Below are 16,240 nucleotides of genomic sequence, written 5' to 3'. Positions count from 1 at the left end.
ATGGGCAACATAAGCACTATGGGTGAGGGTGGCAGGGGTGATGGGCAACAGGTCCCCTGTGAGTGGGGGTGGCAGGGGTTATGGGCAACATAAGCCCTATGGTTGGGGGTGGCAGGGGTGATGGGCAACATAAGCACTATGGGTGGGGGTGGCAGGGGTGATGGGCAACAGGTCCCCTGTGAGTGGGGTGGCAGGGGTGATGGGCAACATCAGCCCTGTGGCTGGGGGTGGCAGGGGTGATGGGCAACAGGTCCTTTTGAGTGGGGGTGGCAGGGGTGATGGGCAACAGGTCTCCTCTGAGTGGGGGTGGCAGAGGTGATGGGCAACATGAGCCCTATGGCTGGGGGTGGCAGGGGTGATGGGCAACATAAGCCCTATGGCTGGGGGTGGCAGGGGTGATGGGCAACATAAGCACTATGGGTGGGGTGGCAGGGGTGATGGGCAACAGGTCCCCTATGGGTGGGGGTGGCAGGGGTGATGGGCAACAGGTCCCCTGTGAGTGGGGGTGGCAGAGGTGATGGGCAACATCAGCCCTATGGCTGAGGGTGGCAGGGGTGATGGGCAACAGGTCCCCTATGGGTGGGGGTGGCAGGGGTGATGGGCAACAGGTCCCCTGTGAGTGGGGGTGGCAGGGTTGATGGGCAACATAAGCCCTATGGCTGGGGGTGGCAGGGGTGATGGGCAACAGGTCCCCTGTGAGTGGGGGCGGCAGTAGTGATGGGCAACAGATCCACCATGGGTGGGGGTGTTTGTGGTGCTGGCCATGCAATCCTTATGGCGGGCTGTTGTTAGTGGCCAGGATGTGGATCCCCTGTGTGTGTGTGCCATTTTGCGGGTACGTGTTGTCTGTTTGTGTTGTAGGTGTCTGACTTACCGCCTGCACCGTCGGTCCCTGATCCGGTCATAGATGTAGAGTACTGGTATGACCTGCGCGATGGGATTCATGATGTGTTCGTGTCGTACACGCTGCTTGTTGCTCCGTCTCGTACCCGCTGCAAACTGGTCCGTCTTATAGCCGTGTATTGATTTGTGGCGTGAATCGTAGATGATATGCTTGTTTTCCGGATGCTGTGACGTCCCGTGCGTAGGAAGTACGCATCGTACTTGTCATGCCAGAAATTGCTATGGATACTGCTTCCGGGCGACTCGGTTCATCTTTAGGAGTTACGGCTTGGACGGAGAATGGAGCTTGATTCACAGCCTATGTGTCGGTCGTGTTTTTGGCAGTTATGTGCATCGTACTTACTCGACAGGACGGACCGGCTCCGGGTACGTGTCGGTCGCACAGTAAGGCTACGGACAGCTGTCCGCTGGCCATCGGAATCGGCCCCTTAATTGTAACATCTCACACAATTTTTAAGAAGCGCTCAATTGCAAAGATCTCTAAAATCACCAGACAAAATATAGTATATCATAAACTGGCAATCATAGTCCCACTGACTTAGCTATTACTCCTCTTCCTCTACCTTCTTGGCCAGCTTGCTATCCAAATGGGTCAGTGAGTTAATGCTTGCTATTGACATATTATATGATCCACAGGTCACAGGTTTGAATCCCAGCCCCTTAACCCCTTCAGTGACCCGCCCTTTCCCCCTCCTGTGCCGGGCGTTTCCCACGCAGGTGGGTTTCATGACGAGATAGTCTCGTCATGGGCACAGCGCAACCGTGCTCCATGACGAGACTATCTCGTCATGGGCACAGAAAAGGTTAACCTTCCATAGTTCTGCAGTACAGTAAGGGATGTAACTTACAGTGAATAGGCATGGTACAGTGATATCGAAAATGTTTTAATTTTCTTATATTATCAGCAAGAAGAGAACATGCACAACGTGAAAGCCTGCATAAAATTATGTCCTGACAAACAATCAATGTAAAATACTTAATATACTAGATAGATATGTTAGCATAATGTTTATGGCAATGATCCCAAATAATTGTACCATAAAATAATGCTTGAGCGCACACATGTCCGGACAATAGTACATAATTGGGAAAAGATGGCCTGCGCAAGGTATAAAACTATAGATTAACATTATTGCCAGGCCAGCTCTCTCAGGTGCAGGAGCCTGAAAATAAGTTTTTGCAGTAGGAATGGTTCTGTGACCAGTGACTTTTGGTTGAGTGGTGGGCAACACGAATAAGATCTATTTTTGACTCCAGTTAAACAACACAAAGCAGCAGAGAGTGAGTCTACTAAACTCAGTTTGTAGCAGTTAACACACAAATAATGTCAATATGTCATCATTTAAAAAATATCTTAAAGACTTATTACCCTGTGCATCTGGCAAAAACACCTGTTAATACCATGTGCATCGATTGTAAAATATGGAAATTCCCTGCTAAGAATTGCACACCAAATCAATTATGGGTCCAAGCCAGACCAAGTGGTGCATCATTAGGAGGAGGGAAATTATCAGACCCTAATGCATGGCACCATGTGTGCAATAAGGCTACCAGCACTTATCTTCCTAGTTACAATTCATGCAAATAAACATGCCTAGTATATCTATTTCATGTGCCTTTCTCTTAACTTTGAATGCAGGCAGTCACCAGTAGTCACTGCCAACACTCTGTCAATTCTAATTGGCTGAGTCAATCCTAGAATTTCACACAGCGTGTTAATATAGCATTATAGGACTCTGCCATGGATTATGCCGATTTTTGAAGGCTCTGAACTCGACGTATACGTCTGAGACACATGGGAGGTCCTATAACGAGGGAAGGGACTTTTCACAACCTGCATAATCCAAAGAAAAAGGGCTATAAGGATGATAGAACATGCCATACACTGAAGGTAGAATGTTCTAAAAGTCAGAAACAGAAAAACAAACATTTGGATGTAGGGATTCAAGGACTGCACCAGCCGTTATTGGCCTTGAGCCACTCTATTGTCAGGTTCTATTAAAATGTACTTAGGAATTTTGTGACTTGGATAATAGGAAATATTTACAAACACATTTTTATGAGAAAGCAAATAATAGCTATTCAAATGGTTTTTACTCTGAGTTTACCTCAATATTATGATATCATCTTTAGAACAAAAGCTATTTTAAATCAAATGATTTATACTTAAAATATGACACACAAATAAAAGCACATCAGTTAATGGTTATTGTAATGTTGTTTTCCTTAGAATGGATATACCTGGTTACTTTTAAAGAGTGAGGTCTGTTGCTCCTATGGCTAGGTCTCCTGTGTATACATATATTGTATAGATATGTTTAATATATTTATAAAGCAAAAAAATCCATTTAAATAAATCCATAACAGCAGGCATACAACAAAGTGTGGGCCAGGCAATAGGGGATGTGCCCAATGCTCACTTCTCCTTAATCGGTCTAACTTCCAAGACGTCACTAAAAAACTGAAGTACTCAAAGAAAAACTATTGCGATGAGGAAACCCAAGATGTCTTAAACCAGAAGGCTTCAAAAGAGAAAAAATACTATAACATAGAAGCCATGTTTTTAGAAAAGCAACAGACAGAAAGTAATCTATTGGTTTGTGTCACTCGCCACTCCACTCAGTACAATATCATATAATAGATCATTAATTCCAAGTGGCATATTCATAACACCAATGAAAATGAACATATGCTACCTAGACTATTTTAAACTTAGAGATACGTTGGTGTTGGCTTCCTACAAGATGGAGGTGCCATGTTGAGCTCCGGGATGAGCAGGTAGTTTCCTTGATATTTGGCACCCATGAAACAGACACCAAAAGCAGAAACCAACATGCTGCTCCTCTGGAGAGGCTGGTGAGCCAATTGGACTGTCTCTCCCTTGCCGCCTCTTCATGTTTTCGCTTGTGGCCCACCCTGGGGATTTAATGCTTTACTGCTGAAGTCCACGCCCTCCATTTTATGAGGCATTTTGTGAGCGTCTCTATTGAAAAAGAGACTCTACGAAAGAGAACATATCGAACATGCATCTTGGTCTCTTTGGCCGGCCATAGGGGACTTATTTCTTAAGTATGAGAGACCGCACTTACCTTTCTGTGAGGTGTTTTTTACATGTCTCTCTCATGGAGGGAATCTCTCACAAAAACCACCCTCACTTACTTATGTTTTTACAGCTGGCCCAGAGTTCATGTCTTGATACATAAGAATATGTCAGATGTTTTACAGATAGTCATATACGTCCTTTATTGACGTTTTTTTTCTAATGAGGTAGAAGATATCTTTCATGATGGCACCTTGCTCAACTACATACAGTTAGCCATAAGGAACTTATCTATTTTAATGCATGCAACATTGTGTGCAGTTTCCTCTGAAATGGTGTCCTTTTATATCAAAATGTATCCTTTTATACCAGTATATCACTATATACTATAATCTTTCATGTGTGACCTTTACTTTTTGCCTCACGCTTACAGTTGGAGGAAAGACCCCTTATTTATAATTGTGCTATGTACTTTTTGAGGTATTATTTTTGATATCCCTTCAACAGACAGTATTCCAGACTTTACGGAAAAAACAAGAAAACTTAACCTTATTGGTCCGCAAGCTACCTGTTCGGTCTCAGGCTCAGATTGTTCTCTACAAGATATGGGAATAACGTCACTCAGGCATCAGATACTGTCCCTAAAATGATTTCAAAGACCTCAGCACCTGGTAAAACACCACTGAAATCTAATAAAAGACCTAAGAAGGATCCCCTTCTGGTTAAATCAACTCCTATCCTCATTGAAGTGATACTTGAAGAGATTTGTGCATTAAAACCCTTTATGGAACAAACTAATAACACTCTACAACATATAGACAATAAATGGTCCTCTCTGGACACAGAGTTTCAATGGTAGAGCAAAGGATTGATGTCCTACAAGATACACCTTCATGTATTTTGCATTTGGAAACAGAGATCTTAACACTTAAAATATATACTGAGGACCTTGAGAATCACAACCAAAGGAAGAGTCTCTGAATTTACAGCCTACCGGAGGGTGCTGAAGGCCCTGATCCAACTGCTTAATTTCAAACTTTTTTCCATAGATTCTAGATATGCCATCCTTTACTCATTTTAACATTCAAAGGCCACAAAGACTTAGACGAAGAACTTCAAATAAACCAAGAGGAGTTATTTTATTCTTCCTGCAATATGCCAACCTTTTAAAACTAAAGACTGCTGTCAAAACCAAAAAACAAATAATATGGCCAGGTTGGAGGCTCTATTTCTCTCAAGATGTAGCAAAGGTCACAGGAGTTAATCAGAAGCAAGTTTTGGATATGCAGCCTGCTCTGATAGCCATGAACGCTAAATTTTGACTTTTCCACCCCTTGTTAATTAAGGTAACGTATAAATATAAAACAACCACTTATGATGACCCAGCTGCTCTTAAGAAATTTCTTCAGCAACAAGGAGAAGAGATGGAGACCTTAAGAATCACATAATCGTTTATTTCCCTGCATGTTTTGTCTCCATAGTATCTTTTTGATATTAACGTTCCATCTGTAGTACACTACAGTTTTTGTCCTATGTGATATGTCTGCATACATATTCCATTTTCCTTATACAGGTTTGTGTCTTTTCGCCTCTTTTTCTTATGGTCCCATTTCGTATGGTACTCTAATCCCAATTCTAGCTGCCTTACCCGTCTTTTACAGTGAAGATGTTGCCACTGTCATCTTCTGGTGATACACACTCTGTCTTCATGTTAGTCCTATTATTTGGCATATTTCTCAGTCATCCTTTGCATGATTTTACTGTCTCCATATCCTCTTTTTTGTGCCTTTCTTCTCTTTGATCTATGGGCCCGAATGCGAGTACGGCGGTCTTTGACCGCCGTACTCATTGTGGTGCAGCGGTGGCAGTCCTGCTTCCGCTGCATATGAGTTGTCTTTTAAGACCGGCCACTGCTGCATTGGCTGCCCCAGCTGAGTCAGGGAGCCGCCGTTCCCTGGCGGTGGTGCAGTGCAGAGGGCATATATAATATGCAAGGCTTGACCTCTGTGGTCTGTCAAGCATATTATGAGTTTCCCCTCTGCCAGCCTTTTGATGCTGAGCTCAATGCCATGAAAAGGCTGACAGAGGGGAAACAAGAGGCTCTACAGGGCCCCCATGCCCCTGCCACCATGGGAATGCATCCTGTTTGCATGCACCCCAAGTTCCAGGGCAGCATGGACTTCACAGTCCATGCGTTCTGAAACTTATTTTACATTCCCATTACAGTGCCCATTTTCAGGGCACCGCTGCTGGAATGGCACAAGAAAAGATAGGGAAAGCCTGCTAGACATCAGTTCAACTCATAATCTGGCAGGCAGTCCCTGCGCAGCTTTGGTAGTGCTGAGCTGGCGCTTAGCTGGCGCAGCACTGCCAAAGTCATAGTCACCTCTATGTGTTCTCCCTTCCCCTACCTTCCTTTTCTCACTTTACCTTCTTTACATCCCTATCTGATTGACTTTTTCTTATTTCCTCAATCCAATTCCTATCTGTTTTGCTGCTTTATTCATTGTTTATTCATATATGTCAATTCAGTTTTGTGGTTGGTTATTGTAGACATACAGATTGTTCATGCTTTCACTTTAGTTTTACATTCTGAGTGACTTCATGGAATATTGAGGCTTTGAGTAACCCTAGTAAGAGACAGAGGGTCTTGTCTAATTTAGCCAAGCTTGGAACAGATGTTGCACCACTTCAAGAGTTACATCTCTCTGAAATATATGCTAATAAATTGAAAAAATGTTGGGTTGGCAATTCTTTGTTTCACCCGCTATGGGGAAAAAGAATGGTGTACTAATCCCTTGTCATAAGAAGCTACAAATTTCAGTCATAAATTAAGAACATGAAACAGAAGGCAGATGGATTAAAGTTAAATAGCCTATTAATATTATTCCAGTTTTAATGTTCAATGTACATGTCCCAGTTTCTATCGATAACATATTTTGGACTTCTATTACTAACAAGTTACATCACTATGATGATGATTATATGATTTTTGGGGGTCACTCTAATCAGGTTATGGATCCAATATTAGATAGAAGCTCTGAAGTAAAATTTGTCCACACTAAAATGCATAGAGCCTCGCCGCCAAACCACCTCCCCATCCACCTTCGAACCTCCATCACCCTCACCAAATTAAGGAGTGGCCTCAAGACCTGGCTGTTCGAATAGCCCCACCCACGCAGCGCCCAGATGCCCATCGGGGTGATTAGCATGCTTTATAAATATGTATTGATTCATTTTATTGAATTCAAATTGGCTATTGAAAGTAAACCTCTAGTGGATATTTGGAGATTATGCCACCCAGATCTTCGTGAATGCACCTTTTATTTAAGCACATCCCTCTCAATCTTGTAAAGAGTTTTTTTTAGGAAAACTCTATTTGAACACACTTCCCATTCTGATATAGGATCTATCTTAATCTTGGATCATGCCCCATTATACACAGACTCAGGGACTGACATCGATGGTGGTGAGACCGCTACTGTCAGGCCATCGGTGGTGGTCCCACATACATCGGCCTCTGCAGGACCACCTGCCTCATTAGAATGCCGCGGGTGGAGGCATCTGGTGGAAGGACCATCCACATCGCATCCGATGGGCTCAAGGAGAGTCTGAGGGACTACAATAGTGGAGGGGCCTGCTCAGGCACCGCCATAGGGATTGCAATGTCTCTTTCCTCCTGTCATTTAATGGTGGTCTGCTTGCCATGAAAAGGAAGGCAGAACGTGACTTTGGGGGCCCCTAGCGGGCCCCCTTCACCCCTGGCCCTCAGCTATGGTTTCTGGGGGCAACTTTGGTGCCCCCCTAAACATCCCTGCATGGTGTAGAAGACACCGCATGGTGCCTGTCATCAGGTGCAGGGATGTTTGCAAAACATGCCTCTTGGAAGTGAGGCTTGTGCTCCAGCCCTTTTTCGGGCCACAGCATAAGCCTCAATGCTAGAGGCATGTTTCCGACTGCCGTAATCCGTCTGGCGGGACTTCCAACTCTCTGTCGGCTGGTCCGGTTCCCAACAGGTCCCATTCCTGACAGAATGGCGGTCAGATGCTCGTCCAACCACAATCATAATCAGGCTCTTAGATCTTATACCTTTTTCAGCACACTTAGGTAGGTGGCATTTTAAACAATTCCCTATTATTGGACGCCAAGTTTGTCTTTCAATTTGAAGAATTTTCTCAAGATTTGTTTGTCCTTAATAATACGAATGACTCTTCTTTTCCAAAGAAACAGCCCACAATTTTATCATTAATTTTGTCTCACATGAAAATAAGCTTTTGGAAGGCCAATCAAGCCACCTTCTTAATAAAATCTAAAAAACTTGAGTATACATGATACAACTCAAGGAATTAGGTTTCTTTACAAGAATTGATAGATGCTAAATTAACTCTTAATCACTTAACTGCTAATGTTGCTTGTACATTTTTATTAAAAAGTAGTGGAAGATACTTTGGAGGCCAAAATAATATGGGGAAATTGATTGACAATTATTTAAAACTCAAGAAAGATTGCACAAAAATTGAATCTTTTATAAACAGCAATGGCAATGTTCTTCTTAAGGATAGAAATTTCTTAAACTAATTAATTCATCGTTATACAAAATGATACACACCAGAAACACATCCTTCAACATTTGACAAATATAACTTTTTTCAGACTATTGAATCCCCCCCCAAGCCCCCCCCCCCAAGCCCGACATATTGGCTTTACCTCTTTGGAAAAGGATATTTCATTAACCGTAATCACTCAGGCAGTCTCTTTCATAAAGATGGGGAAAGTCACTGGAGGATGGCTTTACTATTGAATTTTACAGTCATTTGTAAAAATTATTTTTCCTAATCTTGTATTTGTATTTAATTTTTTAATAAAAAATGAAGCTTCTATAGGCACTTTTCAGGGAGCAATGATTTGTTTAATTCCAAAAGAGAACATAAATATTATAATAATATGGTTTTGTCAAGGGTCAACTGATCTCGGATAATGCTCGTCTCTTTTCCAAGGTCTTCAGTAATGCCTCTATTTTAGACTACCGTTTGGCTGCCATTGCTTTGGATGCTGAAAAATCTTTTGACAGAAATGGATGAGATTTCATGTTTGTAGCACTAAAATGGATTGGTTTCCCCCTAGACATATGTAGATCAATTTCTTTATATGCTGATCCTAAAGCTGCCATATTTGTTTATAGTATCTTATCGATTTACTTTCCTTTGCTTAAAGGGGTGCACCAAGGTTGTCCTTTATTTCCCCTTTTATTTATCATTGCAGTGGAATCCTTTTTGACTAAAATCTGGCAAGACCCAAATATCTCATGATTTCAGATTGGAGGGCAGCACATAAAAATGTCCGTCTATACTGATGACATCCTTTTATACTGTTTCCATCCTACAAAATCTCTTTCAACATTCGTAGAACATGTTTCTGTTTTCTCTCAATTGTCAGGTTATTGGTTAAACACTGACAGATCTGAAATACTACCTTTAAATATTCTTGTACTAAACAACCTTTTGACTCTCTAGACTTTGCTTGGCAACCTAATAAACTGCACTATATTGGTCTATGGTTCACAGAGTCTATTAAAGATACAATTAAATTACATTTTGATCAGAATGTTAAGTCCTTAATAGATACAATTTTACGATGTAACTCATTGATTCTTTCTTGCTGGGGTAAATTGGACGATGTTAAAATTCTGTTGACACCTATAATATTTTCCATCATTTCTATGATCCCAATTCATATACCTGAGTTCTTTTTTTTAATTGAAGAGATTCCCTGCAATCTAAATTTCTATGGAAGGGAAAGCCATCCTGAATAGCTTTGACAACCTTAAAAAGTGGTAAATCTGAAGGTGGCCTTATCTTCCCAAACTTTAGGCAATACCACTGTGCTTTCTCCTTAAAACAATCGGCTCCTTTTCTTAATCTCCTTCACACCTTCTATGGTCCTTAATAGAGCTTCTTAGAAAAATCCATAATCACCCCTTTTTATTTCACAGACGTATTATCATAACCAACAAATATTTCCCGATTACAAACTCCAGTTATTGCACATTTACATCACATTTTGTCATCTTTACTTCCCTCTACTCATATTTCTGTTATTACTTTTGAACAATCTATTTTACATAATCACATTATCTAAATTTCAGGACTTGACCCTTTTTGGCTAAAGCTCCCTAATCTTTTTGCTTTCCCCCTAGACCTTTTTTCTGACATGGTGTTGCCAACTTAGATGCTTTTGGCCCTTTGCCACTGCTGGTCAGTGTCAAAGTGCAAGTGCTCCCTGTATAAAGTATAATGGTTATTGGTTGTCCATGATTGGTATGTTTGCCTTACTAGTAAAGTCCCTAGTAAAGTGCACTATGTGTGCCAGGGCTGGTAATGCAACTGCCACTAGTGGGCCTGCAGCACTAATTGGGCCACCCACACCAGTAGCCTTCAAGAGGGAACTCAGGCCTTCCATTGTAGTGCCTGCGCGCAGTTAGTTAAACTGACATGTTGTTCTGACAAGTGTACCCACTTGCCAGACCTTGCCCTTCCCTTTCTATGCACATCACACACCCCTATGGTGGGTAAAAGGTACCCCCTGGGCAGGGTGCAGTGCACGTGAAAGGCAGAACATGTTCTAAGGTGTGTGCCATGTCCTGAGAGTGAAATAATCTCCATTTCGTTTTTCACTGTTGAAAGGCCAACTTGCCTATAGGACAGAATGGGGAAGCTGTGTAATATATTTTCAAGCCTATCTTCCCAAAGGCGTAAGATGGAGAGGTGAAGTTTAGTATGCCTGAACTCACAGTATAATAACACATCTTTCTATGAAGGTTGTTTTTGCATTATGTGTTTATAAGCCACTGGATGGGTTTTTGTGCTCTAACGTTTCTGTGTGTCTCTGCTTGGTTGTGGATTGACTGTCTGGATTTGAAAGCAATAGGATCTGGGAATGTATTGACCCAGGGGAGGAGGTGAGGCAGCAACAGGCTGACCAGTATCTGGAGTGTAGGGAGAGGAGTAGCCCTTAGAGGTGAAGAGGCCTGGGTTGCTGCCATAAAACAATTGTCCCATCTCCTGCTGAGTGATTGAGAATCCAGATACCCACTAATCAAAGGAAGAAGGTGTCACTGACAGGGAGGCAACCAGAACTGGTTTGAACAAGGGCTAGTGCCCTCCTGAACACAAAGACTTCAAGCCATTAAGGGGTATAACTATGAGAGCTGAAGCCTCAGAACTTTGGAATGATGGCTCGATCAAGAGTGAACAAGACTGAAGCTGCTTCGTGGTCAAGAGGAACCTTTGCCAAGGAAGAAACAACTGAAGAGACTGAAGGAAAGGACTGACCCGTGCTGTGTGTTCTGGGGCTGGCCTGCAGTTTGCTATTTTAACCAAGGAAAGGCTGAAGGGACTTTGCTGTGTGCTGTGCCCCCCTGCTTGAAAGGACTTTGTTCTGCTGTGTCCTGAAGTAACTTATCCCCAGGGGCTCGAGGTGAGTTGGCTCCCTGTTGCGGAAACTCAGGAACACAAAAGTTTCCAGGAGAGTCTCAGCGACATTGTGTGTGTGTGCTTTTTGCAGCCTGCGCCCTTCGTGAGGATTGTCCTGTCATTGTGTGCACCGGAATCCAAGTGAGTCTCAATGATGCTTTGTGCAGTGTGAGAACTTCGTGAGTATTGCCTTGTTATCGTGCACCCAGAATTTAAGTGAGTCCCAACGATGCTGTGTGAGTGTGCTTTGTTTAGCATGAGAACTTTGTGAGGATTGCCTTGTTATTGTGCACCTGGAGTTAAAGTGAGTCTCAGCGACGCTGTGTACATATACTTCGTGGAGCCTGAGACCTTCGTGAGGACTGCCCTGTGATCGTGCACCCGAAGTTAAGGAGAGTCTCAGTGACGCTGTTTGCATGTGCCCTGTGACAGCCTGAGATCTTCGTAGTGTTAGTGGCCTGGACCGGCAGCCAGGAGGGGGTGAGTCGCTGGCCCGAGCCCACCATTGTCAAAGAGGGACTGCGAGCCAACCTCGTCGAGGGAGGGCCCGAGTGCCACTGCCTGGAATTCACGAAGATTGCATCAGAGGCCCAAGTCGCAGGAAGAGCAGAGCGAGGCCGCGCCCCCGGGTAAAGTGTGGATGCCTGGGGCGGAGTGCGGGCTCGGAGGGAGACACTCTTGGCCTCTCTCCTTCCTGCAGTGTGAGCCTCTGCTTCGGCTCGTATTGCGGCCCGTACTTGCCAGAGGTGTGGCAGTACCGGGGCCGGAGTGCGGAGCTGTACACTTTGTTCACATCATACCCGTGTGGGGGGGCAACTGGTGACAGAGGCTGATGGAGAGTAGTACGAGTGGCGGAGAGACCGCCTGAGGCACCGTGATCAGTGCTGAAGCGTATTACGGATTTCATTGTATCTGCATAACAAACTACCTGATTTACGTATTACGCATTGCATGTTTCTGCATAACAAACTACCTGATTCTAGCGTTACGTATTGCATTAATTTTTACATTGCAAAGTGCCTGATTCTAGCATTACAGATTGCATAATTTTTACCTTGCAAAGTGCCTGATTCTAGCGTCACGTATTGCATTATTTTTTACATTCCAAAGTGCCTGATTCTAGCGTTACAGATTGCATAATTTTTACATTGCAAAGTGCCTGATTCTAGCGTTACGTATAGCATTATTTTTACCTTGCAAAATGCCTGATTCTAGCATCAAGCGACACATTATTGTTACATTTTAAAGTGCTTGATTCTAGCATTACGAACTGCATAGCATTGTATTAGGACTGCGGTGGAATGTTTAGAAGTGCTCATTAACATCGCCAGAACTAACAAGGGCTGGCTGGCCTAATAACCGGCCAGGAGGAATATTACAAATAGACATATGTTGGATTTATATCGTGGTCTTATTGTATATCTTTTTATATAATTTTATACTCGTTTTTATGAAACTTGTGTGGAGTCTATTTGTGGTGTCATCATTGGGTTGCTGTGAGCGTGGTTGCAAATACTTTACACATTTCCCTTGAAGATAAGCCTGGGTGCTTGTGCCAAGCTACCAAGGGGGTGAGCGGGGGATATCTAAGAAGGTGTCATTCCTTTCGATGACTTGGAATCCCGGGTCCCTATTTGGCCTAAGGTACCTACCTCAGGCAGCCAGGGATCCCGGGTCTAACATTTGGTGGCAGCGGTGTGGGATTCTAACATTTGGTGGGCAATGGTTTGGGATTTGAATGTGTATTTGCAAATTCCCTCACAGTAACAGGTGTATATCACAATTGTAGCGCAGGCCACTACGCAACCACATATTGTGTTTTTGATTTGTTGGTTTTATTTTTGAGCCACCTTTAAGCCACACATCATGTCTCAGAGGAGTCAAGTAGCCAGTGAGGCTGCAGAATTAGAGTTTAACATTGAGGCATTGCTTACCTACAAAGTTGATCAATTAAGGCAATTCTGCAAAGCTTTGGGATGTCCCATGAAAAGTAGTGCCAAGAAGGAGGAGCTGCAAATGGCCTTGAGGGCCTGTTGGGAAGCCAAAGGGACTCCGGATACGGGTGATGTTGAGGTGGGTGAGGATGACCCAGGGATTTGGTCCACATGATTTGCCAGAGGAGGGACCAGCCTCAGGGGCTGGTCGTAGCCATTCAGGGAGGAGTTTTTCACCAGAGGAGCTGGAGGAAAACCAAAGGGTCAGAGAGCATGAGTTGGAGGTGTTAAACCTTAAAACTCAAGCAGAAGAGAAGAACCTGCTCAGTGAAAGTGAAAAGCGAGCAGAGGAGAGCAGGAACTCTCACTTCTTGGAAGAGAAAAAGATTCTCTTAGCTCATGAGTTAAGCATGAGGGAAATGGACATTAAGGTTAAACAGGCATTGTCCAGTTTGAATGATGGCAGCGTACAACCAGTGCCAAGTGTGGATGAGTACAAGCGTGCACTGGATGACTGGGTGTTGGTGAGCATGGCAAATGATTTGAAGGGGTTGCTCAACTTTACCCCATGGAGCCTAGGCTCAATAATTGTTTTCCAGGATTGCGCCAACCCGTGTTAGGGTGCGAATTCTTTGATTCCCGGGAGCTGGCACAAGAGCCGGACCCCTGGTCATGAGCCCAAGGGCCTGAAAAGGCCTTGGAGAGGGAAGAGAGGCGAGGTAAACCGTTAGGTCCCAGAGTAGTCGGGGGGGGGGCCTGCGGGCTAGCACCCTGTCTCGAGGGAGTTTAGAGGGAGGGAGGTGTCCCTCAGTGGGAAAACTAGTGGGACAGTGTCCAGCCAGTCAGGCTAGGTCCCCTAGGAGTGACCAGGGTAAACTCCCTTCTAACCTGTAGGACAGGATAACTGGTAACAGTATCCTGACTGATGGGTCCTCCAGGGATACCGCTATAGGTGGGGGTTGGCAAGGGACCAGCACCCCTAGAGAGGGCCCAACTGCCTGGAAGAAACCATGGAGCGGCATAGTTGGCAAAGGGAGTAGTGATGAAGAGAATACCCTGTTATCAGGAAGGCATAGAACAGGAGGGTGTCCCTGCAGTAGCGCACCTGTGTCCTTGTTCTATCGCCCCAAGCAGGGAAATCCATCAAGTTAGCTGATTGGTCTACCCTGGCTTTTGGCTTGGAGGGGGTTGTGTAGGACTTGGCCCTTTTTGGCTAAAGTTCCCTAAACTTTTTGCTTTCCCCCTAGAGATTTTTTCTGACATGATGTTGCCAACTGGGATGCTTTGGGCCCTTTGCCACTGCTGATGAGTGTCAAAGTGCAAGTGCTCCCTGTATAAAGTATAAAATGGTAATTGGTTGTTGATTATTGGTATGTTTGCCTTACTAGTAAAGTCCCTAGTAAAGTGCACTATGTATGCCAGGGCTGTTAATGCAATCGCTACTAGTAGGCCTGCAGCACTAATTGTGCCACCCACACCAGTAGCCTTAAAGAGGGAACTCAGGTCTGCCATTGCAGTGCCTGCGCGCAGTTTGTTAAACTGCCATGTTGGTCTGACAAGTGCACCCACTTGCCAGACCTTACCCTTCCCTTTCTATGCACATCAGACACCCCTATGGTAGGTCCAAGGGGGCAGATTTACAAGCCCCTTGCGCCTCGTATACGCCGCCGTTGCGTCACTTTTGTGACGCAGCGGCGGCGCAAATCCTGCGCCATGGTGCGGGGTACTTACAACCTGATGCATCTGGGAGATGCATCACGTTGTAAAGCCCTGAGCCACATGTAGGCGTTCCTACGCAGGGGGGGGGGGGGCGTTCCGGCGCAGGAACGCCTCCTAAAAGTGGCTGAGTGAAATCTACAAGATTTCACTCAGTCACTTTTAGGCCCATGCTGCGTCAAACCCCTGCGCCTGCCGGAAGCATTCACAAGATAGGGCCCCCCAGAGCATTGCTGGAACTGGGTCGCGCTTGCAACGCAATTCCAGCAATGCGCCACTTTTACGGCACAGATGCGTCACGCATCTGTGCCGTTTTTGCCCCATGGTGCGCCGCATTGTAAATGCGGCGCATCCATGGTGGCGGAGCTGTGGCGCACAATAACTGGCGCATCCCTGCTGATATGCAGGGATGCGCCAGTTATTGTAAATATGCCCCATGGTACCCCTGGGCAGGGTGCAGTGCATGTGAAAGGTAGGACATGTACTAAGGTGTGTGCCATGTCCTGACAGTGAAATAATCTCCATTTCGTTTTTCATTGTTGAAAGGCCATCTTGCCCATAGGACAGAATGGGAAGGCTGTGTAATATGTTTTCCAGCCTATCTTCCCAAAGGCGTAAGATGGAGAGGTGAATTTTAGTATGCCTGAACTCACAATGTAATAGCACATCTTTCTATGAAGGTGGTTTTTGAATTATATGTTTATAAGCCACTCTTTTAGAAGTGGCTGGGTTTGTGTGCTCTAACATTTCTGTGTGTTTCTACCTGGTTTTGGATTGACTGTCTGGATTTGAAAGCGATAGAATCTGGGGAATGTCTTGACCCAGGGGAGGAGGTGAGACAGCAACATGCTGACCTGCATCTGGAGTGTAGAGAGAGAAGTAGCCCCTAGAGGTGAAGTGGTCTGGGTTGCTGCCATAAAACAATTGTCCCATCTCCTGCTGAGTGATTGAGAATCTAGACCCCCACTAATCAAAGGAAGAAGGTGTCACTGGCAGGGAGGCACCCAGAACTGGTTTGAACAGGGGTCAGTGCCTCCCTGAACATAAAGACTTCAAAGCTATTGAGGGGTATAACTATGAGAGCTAAAGCCCCTGAACTTTGGAATGATGGCTTGATCAAGAGTGAACAAGACTGAAGCTACTTCGTGGTCAAGAGGAACCTTTGCCAAGGAAAA

The sequence above is a fragment of the Triturus cristatus genome, chromosome 4_1 (assembly GCF_964204655.1).
Source record: "Triturus cristatus chromosome 4_1, aTriCri1.1, whole genome shotgun sequence".
Taxonomy (NCBI): Eukaryota; Metazoa; Chordata; class Amphibia; order Caudata; family Salamandridae; genus Triturus; species Triturus cristatus.
This window is presented reverse-complemented; position numbering follows the sequence as displayed.